The following is a 10,735-nucleotide window of genomic DNA, read 5'->3' on the forward strand; positions in this document are numbered from 1 at the left end:
TGCTGTGGTTGTGTTGTTTGTTGCGACGTACACCAAGAGGGTCTTAGGCGTCAAGATGTTCAAGACAGTGGCTCCATGTTTAGGGCATGGTAGGGTTAGAGAGTTTTTTTTTCAAATTCTGTATTTTGTTTTCTGCAGTTCCTTTAGGATTTTAGTCTTGTTGGAGTAGAGACTTTAGTTTCTTTGGTTTTCTTTTGGATTTATTCTCTTCGTGAGCATGCATTGTAATATGAGGGGTGTTTGTACCCTTCATGCTTGACCGAGTGAGGTCGTCATGATTTCTATCAATGGATTAGTCTTCCGTTGCCCTCAAAAAAAAAAATACAATTATTTCGTTTCTTATTACATACAGAATTTGCCCATCTCACCAGAATCATTAATCTTTACCAAACATGATCATCTTAAACAACTTGCCCAATCTTCTTTGTTATATATGAATTTTTTTTTTTTTATCTTCTCTAATCATCCAAGCTAGCTAGTGTTGAAGTTCCTAATTGTATGGAATTGGTGACGAATATGAAATTGAAACTGCTGATGGGAATAAAACAGAGAGCACTAATCTGGATTATATTAACTGCAAGATATGATATAGAGGTGGCCTGAAGTAAATGTTTGTTTCAGTTTGGACAGAATTTGAGTATAATATAGACTCTCATGTTTAATACTTCAAAAGCTATAAGAGGAGTCTGCACAGTAAATTAGAGAGATCAACAGTAGACACAAAGCAACGGAAATTAAGTTGATTTCATTAAACAAAAAGTTGATTTACAGTGTATTGTTGTAGGTGCATTGACCAAAGAATCAAAAAATAATCTCCAATACATGGAGGAGGAATACAAAAGAAACTAACATTAACATGCGCACTAGCTAGTGTAAAAACTAACATTAATATATACTAGAATCAACTACACTTGAAAATCAGCTCGTAAATATTAGTCATGATTTGAACATTGTCTTGAAAGAGTGGTCTTGCAAGGGCTCTCCTTTCAACCTCTTGAATCATCAGCCTGAATTCTTGTCGGTCACGAATCCACTTTGGTTTGTGCTTATTGCTCCTTTCTGCGTTGATCTCGTCCAACTTGTTTCTTGCAGCAAGGATAAGCTCTCTCATTGGTGTTGGTGCATTAGGAGGAGTTTTGGTTTTGGGGACCAAAAAGCTTTTGAAAATGAGCTCTTGTGGAATCCAAATGCAGAGGTCCCTTTGTTCTGCAAAGTTGACAAACCTCATGGACTCCATGTCCATCCTAGAGTAAGTGATCTTGGACGGCTTGAACCGCTTGGTGGACCTTGTATCATCAGCTACTACTCCCATCATCATCTTCTTATTCATTTTAATTATCAACCCACTTTTTGATTCAAGTTTCACTGTGGAGGAAGAACAACTTGGAGCATCTAAAGGCGGCAACTTTTTGATGATGAGGGGCTGCTTGCCCTTCCCCTTATTATCGATGGGTTTCACACACTACTACAAAAACTGCATCACACAACGGTGGAAATCTGTTGTGTGATGTGGACCATGTCTGTCGTCTATCTCGATGTTGTGTGATGAGAACACTCACACAACGGTGAAACACCGTTGTGTGAATATCATAGACACAACGCACTGCTTATAACCGTTGCACCAATTCTGCGCATGTCAATGCCAGAAATTGGATGCGGCGCATTTTCGATGGTGATCAGACAACAGAAGTAAGTACACGCTGTTGTTGGTTAACTTCTCACACAACAGAAAAATAACACTCAGACAACAGAAGTAAGTACATACTGTTGTTGCTTAACTTATCATACAACAGAAAAATATTGCGACTGTTGTTGGTTGTTCCTTCACACAACAGGTATCATAAAGTAACTGTTGTATGTGTGAGACTCAGTGTTGAATTCTTCACAAGTCATACAACATCTTATTTCTATACCGTTATGTGAGTTAAGATTGGACAACTGATATCTATTCTTTCTGTTGTGTGAATACTAATGAGACAACAAAATTTTATAAGAACCGTTGTGTGATTAAAAGTGATTTGTTGTGTGATTAACGACATATGCATATTCATACAACGTAATATAATTCACTGTTGTTTGATCATCATCAGTTCTTTACCAGAAATATTTGCACAAAAATAATGCTTAATATAAGATTTAGGCATTGAAATATTCTAATTCAACCATCTAATGTACCAAAGGAGCTAGCATTTGTCAATCATATATACATTCTTGTATCCATACCGTACAAAAGGCATTCTAGCTAGTTTAATGGCTACTGCATTCTAGCTAATTACATTGAAAGATAGCAAAAGCTGATACAATCAAATGTGATTGAGAGAAATTTTGCCACTAAAGTTCTCTCATACTTGCATAGTGTAGTGCCAAGACAGCAGCACCTAATGTGTCGAGTGGAGCATCCAGCAGCTTGTCCCCCAGTTTTAACTTCTTTTTCAGAATGATCTCTTTGAGCGTACTTGACTTGAGCTGCTCCAACTTTTACACTTCAGTCTCAACCTGCAGAAAGAAAGTGAATACTATTAATTAGCTCATAGAGAATAGAGAACTCTAATTTTTGGTTCAGCTCATCATTAAGTTCCAAACCCAGCAGATAGTATAGTTTAGTAACATCAATAACGTATTCATGATCAACTAAATCCAGCAAGAAAGCTCATCATTAAGTTCCAAACCTAGCAGATACTTGGTATAGTTTAGTAACATCAATAACGTATTCACGATCGACTAAATCCAGCAAGAAAGCTCAGTACTTCACACTAATCATGAATAAATTAGACATTCCCAATCCAAACTAGTGAGGAAAGAACCCAACTTTGGTTCAGCTCAGTCATTATACTAAAAATCATTCTACCTAAACAAGTTCTAAACTTGGCTGAAACCAAGTATAGTTTCGTAACATCATTACCAAAGATCAACTAATTCCAAAACAAAGCTTAAAGCTTTAAGACATGCCCATTTCAAAGCTCATTAATACTAATAAAAACCCAATTAAAACCTTTGCAGCTTATTTGCAAATGAGCATCAAAACCCAACATATATAGTAACCATAATAAAGGATACCATAGTCAACAAAACGAAGAACATAATCTAATACAAGAAAACATTCATGCCATACTATCATTATAAACATTATAACCTAGTATATTCAAAATTTATGGTTATTTTTCTGCTATACTATCAGCCAGTATGAACCCAAGTATTAGGCCAGCTGCTTGGTAAGAGCTGGATTTGCATTGTTCACCCAATTAAAATACCCAAAGCAGAATAGCAAAGCTAGGATCAAACTACAATAACTAATTCATGATGTAGTATAAGCTGATTACAAGAAAGGTTCAGTGAACTACTACCTTTCTGAAAGCCTCTTATGGTCTTGAGTAGCATCATTCACGTCAGGTATCTCCCCATTCACCCTGAGAGTGTGCTGCAAAGAAGGTGAACCAATGAGTACATATACATCCAGTTTATACAGAGAAAGCTTTATACTTTTTCCTTTTTTGGCAACAAGGTCAATGAAGATTACTAAATCATGCATTACACACTGAGGAAGCACGAAATCAAGGAAGTAACAGATACACCTATAATGTAGCAAGTGAATGGTGTGCCCAATCATAACATATACACCCATCAACTGTGTACGCAAGAAGTAGATGATGCTCATTTACAATGGAAAAAGAACAATTAGAATTTACAAACTAATATCACAACCACCGCCCCCCCCCCCCCCCCCCCCCCCCCCCACACCTGCACAGATTCATATGCCTTCTGACTTAATAGGTACCACCTCCTGCTCCCCTCCCTCTTGAGACTTAAAGCAACACCAATGATCGGGGAAAGGGCAGAGGGGTACTTCATGGATGACCATCATGTTACATGTACCAATTTCTTGTGCAATGACAGACTTGGAGCATTTCACTACAATTTAGTTTGATTAAATTAAAGAATAAACGTGCATATGGTTTACTCAGCGTAAAACCAAACCAAAAACAGTTTCTGGAACCATCCTAGTGTCCTACTCTTTTCTCCATCTAAAGCACATATAAACTATTTCCCTCCCATGCATACATACACTCCAGTATATACACATACGCAAGGCACATTAAGGTGCCACACTTCTATTATCTCTTGATCAGGAAAGACGAAACATTATCGACCAACATACCGGAATCAAATCTAAGTGGGAGAGTCTTTTCCCCAGCTTGCCATCATTTTTCTGCTTTTCCTCTTCTGCCAAAACAGTTGCAATGGTCAGGTCATCCTCGGTATCATGAGAGCTGCTATTCAAACTCGAGTTTGAGCTCACATTTGCATTGCTATAGCTTCCATTCATACTACCCAACTAAAAAAACAGCTCACACATTCCTGCAAAACATGTCGATATTAGATTGACCCAAAAATTCACCCAACTAAATTCAACATAAAACACCCAACCAAAGCCAAAAATGGAACAAGCAAAAAAACTACCCAAAAAGCCAGGACCCCCAAAACTTTCACAGCAACTTATGGACTAATGACTAGAGATCAATTCTTCCTCCAATTATGGTAAGAAATGAAATGAAAAAGTTTGCTCCTTTCATCAGATCCTTATAAGAATAAATCTTACCCGAGTTGAATTAGTCTACAAAACTAGAAATACAATATGAAGGTCACAAAAAGTAGACTAATTCATACAAACGCAGCTTCTCTGAATTAGTCAACAAGTAGACTAATTCTGATTACATTCTCAGATTAATTCAAAACAAGCAACATACATAGAAATGAATTAAAGACTAATTCAAGACGAATAAGAACCTGAAACTCAGTTTAGCTGATGGGATATTAGTAAAATTACTAAAGATGAAATCTTTAATACAATTCCTTTCCCCCCATTTCAATCTTGGTGTGTACCTCTCAGCTCAGCTTTTAGGAGATTGTGGTTGCTTTCTTGAGCTGCAATATTCCAATCCACGGCAACAAATCACAGATAAAAAATAGTAGGAAATATATGGTGGAATAATAAACTGATGTAAACTGATGAAATATATTGATAGTGTCTTTAGCAAGCAATAATAAACTGATGTAAATTGGGTTAAATACATTATTGCTTATGGTGGATTATGTGTGTGTCTATGTTTGTTTGTTGTGGGCAGAGGGGTGGATGTATTCACTTACTTAATCCTTATGCTTCTACATTTCAAAGAACTGAAATTGTCTGAAGCATAAACTGAAACTGTGATAAGTGAGTCATTGTTTTTATTATAAAATAGGCTTCTTATAACTTCGTCGAGATTGACATTCAGAAAGCATATCCTCTGATTGGTTTCTGCATCTAACAACAAAAGTTCTACATATTCATATTCCCATCCATGAACTTCTCCAAGTAAAAACTTATTTTAGTAAATCCATACAACATTGAAAATCCAAATAGAACAGCTACTACCTCGGCTAAACGCTGCACAAACACCAGACTGCGCAAGTGCGAACACAATGTCATGTGCTGCCACAATTTCAATAATTTTCGACCTCTTTCGCAGAAAAGGCAGAACCATGGCACAATGTCCTGTCGGATCATGGGTATCATATTCCTCCTGTGCATTCAAACATCAGCAAAACTTAATCTTAAACAGACTAACAACAATACCAATCAAAAGCTTGTCACCAATATATCAAACAGAACAAAGCATAGGTAGGCCATATCTATCAGAGTTTACAGCAATTTTTGAGAAAACTGGAAATTAAGTGCATTAAGAATTTCATCAAAGATTGTTAAAAGAAACGAATACAAGTTCTAACTTCAATATCCAAACGTACAACTTCCTACTGCAACCTAGCATCTGAGCCTTATTATACAACATTCTTCCCAAGTAATCAAGTATTGGTATTAAAATCACGAAATGAGTTCTAAACGTAGATCTTAAAGTAGAGCCTATAACAAGTTCATAACACTAAGAATTTAAAGCTACTCAGCACAGGAACAAAGGCCCATGTCTAGATTAAACACAAACAATTAACTTCAACATTAGGCCTAGTTCTAATTAATTAACAGTAAAACCCCATCATTTATTTCTGAATTAAATCCAAACAAGCACAAAACCCAGAGCCTCTTCATAAAACCCCAACCACCAAACTAATCACCCAAACCATCAAAAGCCCTAAACTTTCACTTCCATTAAAATCAAAGCAACTATTTTTACGTTACCTGGAGACGAATATTCCGAAACCACCATGAATAACATTACTTTGTTTCCAGAGACACCAACGGAGGAAGAAGAAGGCAGTTAATTTGGGAGAGATGAAGAAGCTGAATTTCTTCATCTTCAACCCAATACTTCAGAAGAAATAAACCGAGATACAGAGAAGTTATCACTTACTTTTCAGGCATGTTTGGAATGCCATGTTCTGAATATTCGCAGAGATAACATAAAAACTTAGATGTGAGTTGAACATCGCTTTTAGCCCTCGTCTGTCCATCACTAACAGTAAAACTACACAACCAAATTACAATGAATCAGATTCTACTTTTCTTAGGGTTTAGGCTCCATAGAACAATCTACTAGTATTCTAATCCAAAAATGATTGATGCGATTCAAACTATTCAGATAAATAGCAAAATCCAAAACTCAAATCCATAGAAAATCAAGCACCAAATCGAATCATACAGAGAAGAGAGAGAGAGAGAGAGAGAGAGAGAGAGACCAGACCGACGGAGGAGACGAGGGCGCAGGCAGCGCAGAGAGTATAGAAGATGGCGTCCTGCCATTGAGTCGAATCGTTGATGTCGTCCCACCAGCTCACGCCTTCGGCGGCGGCGGCGGCACCAAATCATCAAGAGGTTAGCAGCAGCACAGCGCATTCGCCTCCGCCGTCTCCGACAGCTTCGTCTTCTGCATCTCTTTAATTGACCCTAGTTTGAAGGCATGGAGGAGAGAGAAAATGGATCTAGGGCACTCTTATCTCCTCCATCGCTGAAGAGGATTTGGATTTCAGGGGAATAGAAGCAAGGAGATCGAGAGACTGTGATGGTGAGAGGGATTTCGTTTTTTTTTTTTTTTTTTGGGGGGGGGGGGGGGGGGGGTGTGGAAGAGAGACTCAGGGGTTTCATGACTGAGAGCTCGAGAGGGGGTTTTGTTGAGGGGGGAGAGAGGAATTTCATGACTGAGAGAGCTCCAGAAAGGTTAGGTTTCATTTTGTTTCATTTTTCTTTCGGACACGATGTGGCTAGGGCCGGGCAGGAGGTACAATTAAACTTCAATAAATTCTAAAGTCGCTCACACAACAGAAGCCTAACAAACTGTTGTAAGAGTGCACTATATAAAATCAAAATGTGAAAACATTGAGGGAAATATGCCGCATACCGCACTTTGGCTCAAAATGTTCCCACTATGTTCCCACTTCACACAACAGAAAAGTATAACTTCTGTTGTCTGATTTCTACAGCTTCCACTAGGTTTACCTTGTGGAAGACATTCAAGCAAGCTTCCTCAAAATTTGGCATCCAACTTTCAATCACACAACGGAAATCTCAAGTACCGTTGTACCAAGCAGCCCAAATTTCAGATTTCATGAGGCAACCAAAACTCGAGCGTGGAGGGAAATCTGCCGCTAAATTTTTAAGACTCAGACAACGGACAATACTTAATTGTGTTGTGCAATGTAGTTCTGAGAAAAAAGTTATCACTTTGTTGACATTCACACAACAGAACATCACTAATACCGTTGTGCAATAGAGTTTACTCAAACACACAACAGACGATTTCTGTTCCGTTGTGTGATTCGTGTTGTGTGATTAGATTTTTGTAGTAGTGACATTTTGGTTTGATGGGTAAACTCTCTCAGAAGCCCTACTAATAACTCTGCCCATCACTGCTGCATCGCTCCCACTCCTCTTCATTGTGCCATAGAGCAACTTACAAACAGAGAAGAAATTAGGGTTTCCCAAATGGGTTCTGTCCCTATTCAATTTCACACACAAATTAGGGTTTCCCAAGTCGGAATTGAACAATTCCAGGCGGAAATTGCAGATCACGAAGCAAATCTCAAATTAGGATTCCCGAGGTTGCCGGAAAGTTGAAGACTTTGGGCCGAGGAAACAGAGAGACTCTCAATCCCAGAGAAACTGAACCGAGAATGGGACAGGAATTGAACAATTGGAGATCGCGAAGCAAATGGGCAAATTAGGGTTTCGGGAAAAACAAAGACTTGGAAAAATCTGAGTTGGAAACTTAGGATATGCATGTGATTGGGGCTAGATTTAGGTAAACAATTCAACTAATAGTTTTGTGAACCTATTTCATAAGTAGTAAAAGTTTTGGAAAAAAGTCGAAATCAATTAAGGAGGATTGCAAATAGATGAGCTTTCTCATATTAGGTTGTTCACTTTGGTTGACATCCTTTTGTGTTCTTCATGCTTTGAATGTGTTCTTGATTAGCTAGCTTTCTAGACTATGATTGCATGTTCAATAGGACTAATTTAGGTGTTTTCACTTAGATTAATTGTTCAAGGAAAGTAAAATATGAGAAATCGTTTGGTTTTTAACGTTTCACATAGTCAACTTCTTTTAACGTTTCATTCATATGATTGTGGTTTTGATCTTTGTTCCTTGCGTTCCACCCTTGTATATATGTTTTTACATTTTCTTTATTTTAATTTTTTATTATATAACCCTAAAACCCCCTTATTTGTGTTTACTTGTATATATTTCTTTTCTTTGTTTTTATTTTTGTAAATAATACTTATACTTGTATTAATTCTTTGTTTCTTTTTGTAAATAATACTTTATACTTGTAATTGCAAATGGAAGGATAATGGAGGCTTGTGGGATATTCGGTCAGATTGTGAAGCATGGTTTTGTGCCGTCCATTCTAACTTATAGTAGTTTGATTTGATTGATGGAATATGCAAACTGGGGAATTTAAAAGATGCATTTACCCTGTATGAGAGTATGGTCAAGACTGGTTATGAACCTGATATTATTCTTTATGGTGTGCTATTAAATGGCCTTTGCAAGCATGGACTGATGAGTGACGCTCTTAGGTTCTTCTTTCAGGTTATTAATAGGGGTGTAAAGCCAAATGTTTATACTTTTAATATGTTGATAGATGGCTCCTGTAGATTGAATAGATTAAAAAATGCTGTGAAGGTGTACAACCAAATGCGAATGTATAACATAAGACCAGATGTGGTGACGTATACTGTGCTTATTCGAGGCATTTCTGAATTGGGGAGACTAAATGATGCATTAGTGTTTTTCTTCCAATCATTGAAGAGGGGTTTCTTGCCTGATGTTGTAACATATTGCACCCTCATTGATGCTTGCTGCAAGCATTTCTGCATGCTGGATTCCGGATTTTTGAGATGATGCTAACAAATCGAGTCAATCCTGATATTACCATTTATAATGTTCTCATTAATATGCTTTTCAAAGAAGGTTATTTAGAAGCTGCACAGACACTCTTTGAACAACTTACTGAAAGAGGGCTACGACCTGATATGGTTACATACAATACAATGGTTTGTGGTTATTGTTCTCTGAGAAGGTTACACACTACTAGAATTATGGCCTCAGACATCGGCCAAAAACCGATGAGAAAAAGAATTCCAACCGATGTCTTAGTGGGTGATGAGAAAGATCCGGAAAATGCAGACATCGGTTTTTAGCTGATGTCTGGTATAATTATATACATCGGTTCTTCATTATAAATCGATGTAAATACGTTTAAATTTTGACAAATTTGTATGTTTATATATTGTTAAACCCTCATATTTTTGCCTTTAATGCTTATAGAAATATAGATCCTACAGCCCAACTATACATTTTAACATCATTATTTACTTAAAAACGATGATTGATATTGTTTCACACATCAGTTACCATGAACGTTTCTTGTTGTTCATGATTTAGACGTGTAATTTGGCTCATATCCTACCATTCCTAATTCAATATACACAGTTGAATATTATATGAACCGATTTATTTACTTACATTAACATCAGATTCTAGGGAAAAAACGATGTTAATCATCTTATACTACATCGATTCCAGTAAAAGAACGATGTCTAATGCTATGTAATATATCGAATCACTAAAAAAAAACGATGTCCATATATTTTCATAACATCGGTTTTCTTGTCCTCATCGATGGCAATACTTATATTGGACATTGATCTTTGTCTAAAAGACGATGTGCAGTAGCTTATGGCACATCGATTCCAACATAATAATTCAATTTCCTGTGGTTAATGGGACATCGATTTTGATTTTGGAAATGATGTATCTCTCTTACTGGACATCAGTTCTTATAGTTATAACTGATTTAAACTTTATACATAGACATCAGTTTGAAATAAGAGGATTGATGTCCACAAAATATGTAGCTGCTGCTATACAATATTGCAATATCCACAGTTGACCAAAGTGATTTCAATATATATTGGGGTATTTTGTCCAAAATCATCATCATTGACAGTTCACAAAATAGGCAAAACAAAACCCCAATTAACCTACTACAAGGCTAGCCTAACAATGCCTATATATAGCAATTTTGTTCATAATTGCTGCATTCACTTCATCTACTACAAAAAAAGTGAACCAAAAGCTATCTAGCCTTACTCAAAATCCTTATCCTAGTCAGAATCTACAACAAGGTCTGTAAGTAGTCAAAGTGAACCAAAAGCTATCTAGCCTTACTCAAAATCCCCATCCTAGTCAGAATCTACAACAAGGTCTGCAAATAGTTGGCCACCTCCATGCGCACCTCGTCA

General features: G+C 37.0%; 1 long non-coding RNA gene across 12 annotated transcripts; it reads right to left on the reverse strand.

Annotated features, from left to right (window-relative positions):
• Positions 1–2,106: 2,106 nt before the first annotated feature.
• Positions 2,107–7,074, reverse strand: LOC112176935. Of its 12 annotated transcripts, none has more exons than XR_005803607.1 (6): positions 6,670–7,074; positions 5,414–6,458; positions 4,786–5,296; positions 4,157–4,356; positions 3,345–3,418; positions 2,107–2,496 (listed from the first exon to the last, which is right to left on the reverse strand). It is a non-coding gene; the product is annotated as an uncharacterized LOC112176935 (long non-coding RNA). The 12 variants fall into 12 exon arrangements; XR_005803606.1 differs by having other exon boundaries at positions 4,786–5,302; XR_005803608.1 differs by having other exon boundaries at positions 4,882–4,923; positions 5,146–6,458.
• Positions 7,075–10,735: the final 3,661 nt, after the last annotated feature.

The sequence above is a fragment of the Rosa chinensis genome, chromosome 7 (genome assembly GCF_002994745.2).
Source record: "Rosa chinensis cultivar Old Blush chromosome 7, RchiOBHm-V2, whole genome shotgun sequence".
Taxonomy (NCBI): Eukaryota; Viridiplantae; Streptophyta; class Magnoliopsida; order Rosales; family Rosaceae; genus Rosa; species Rosa chinensis.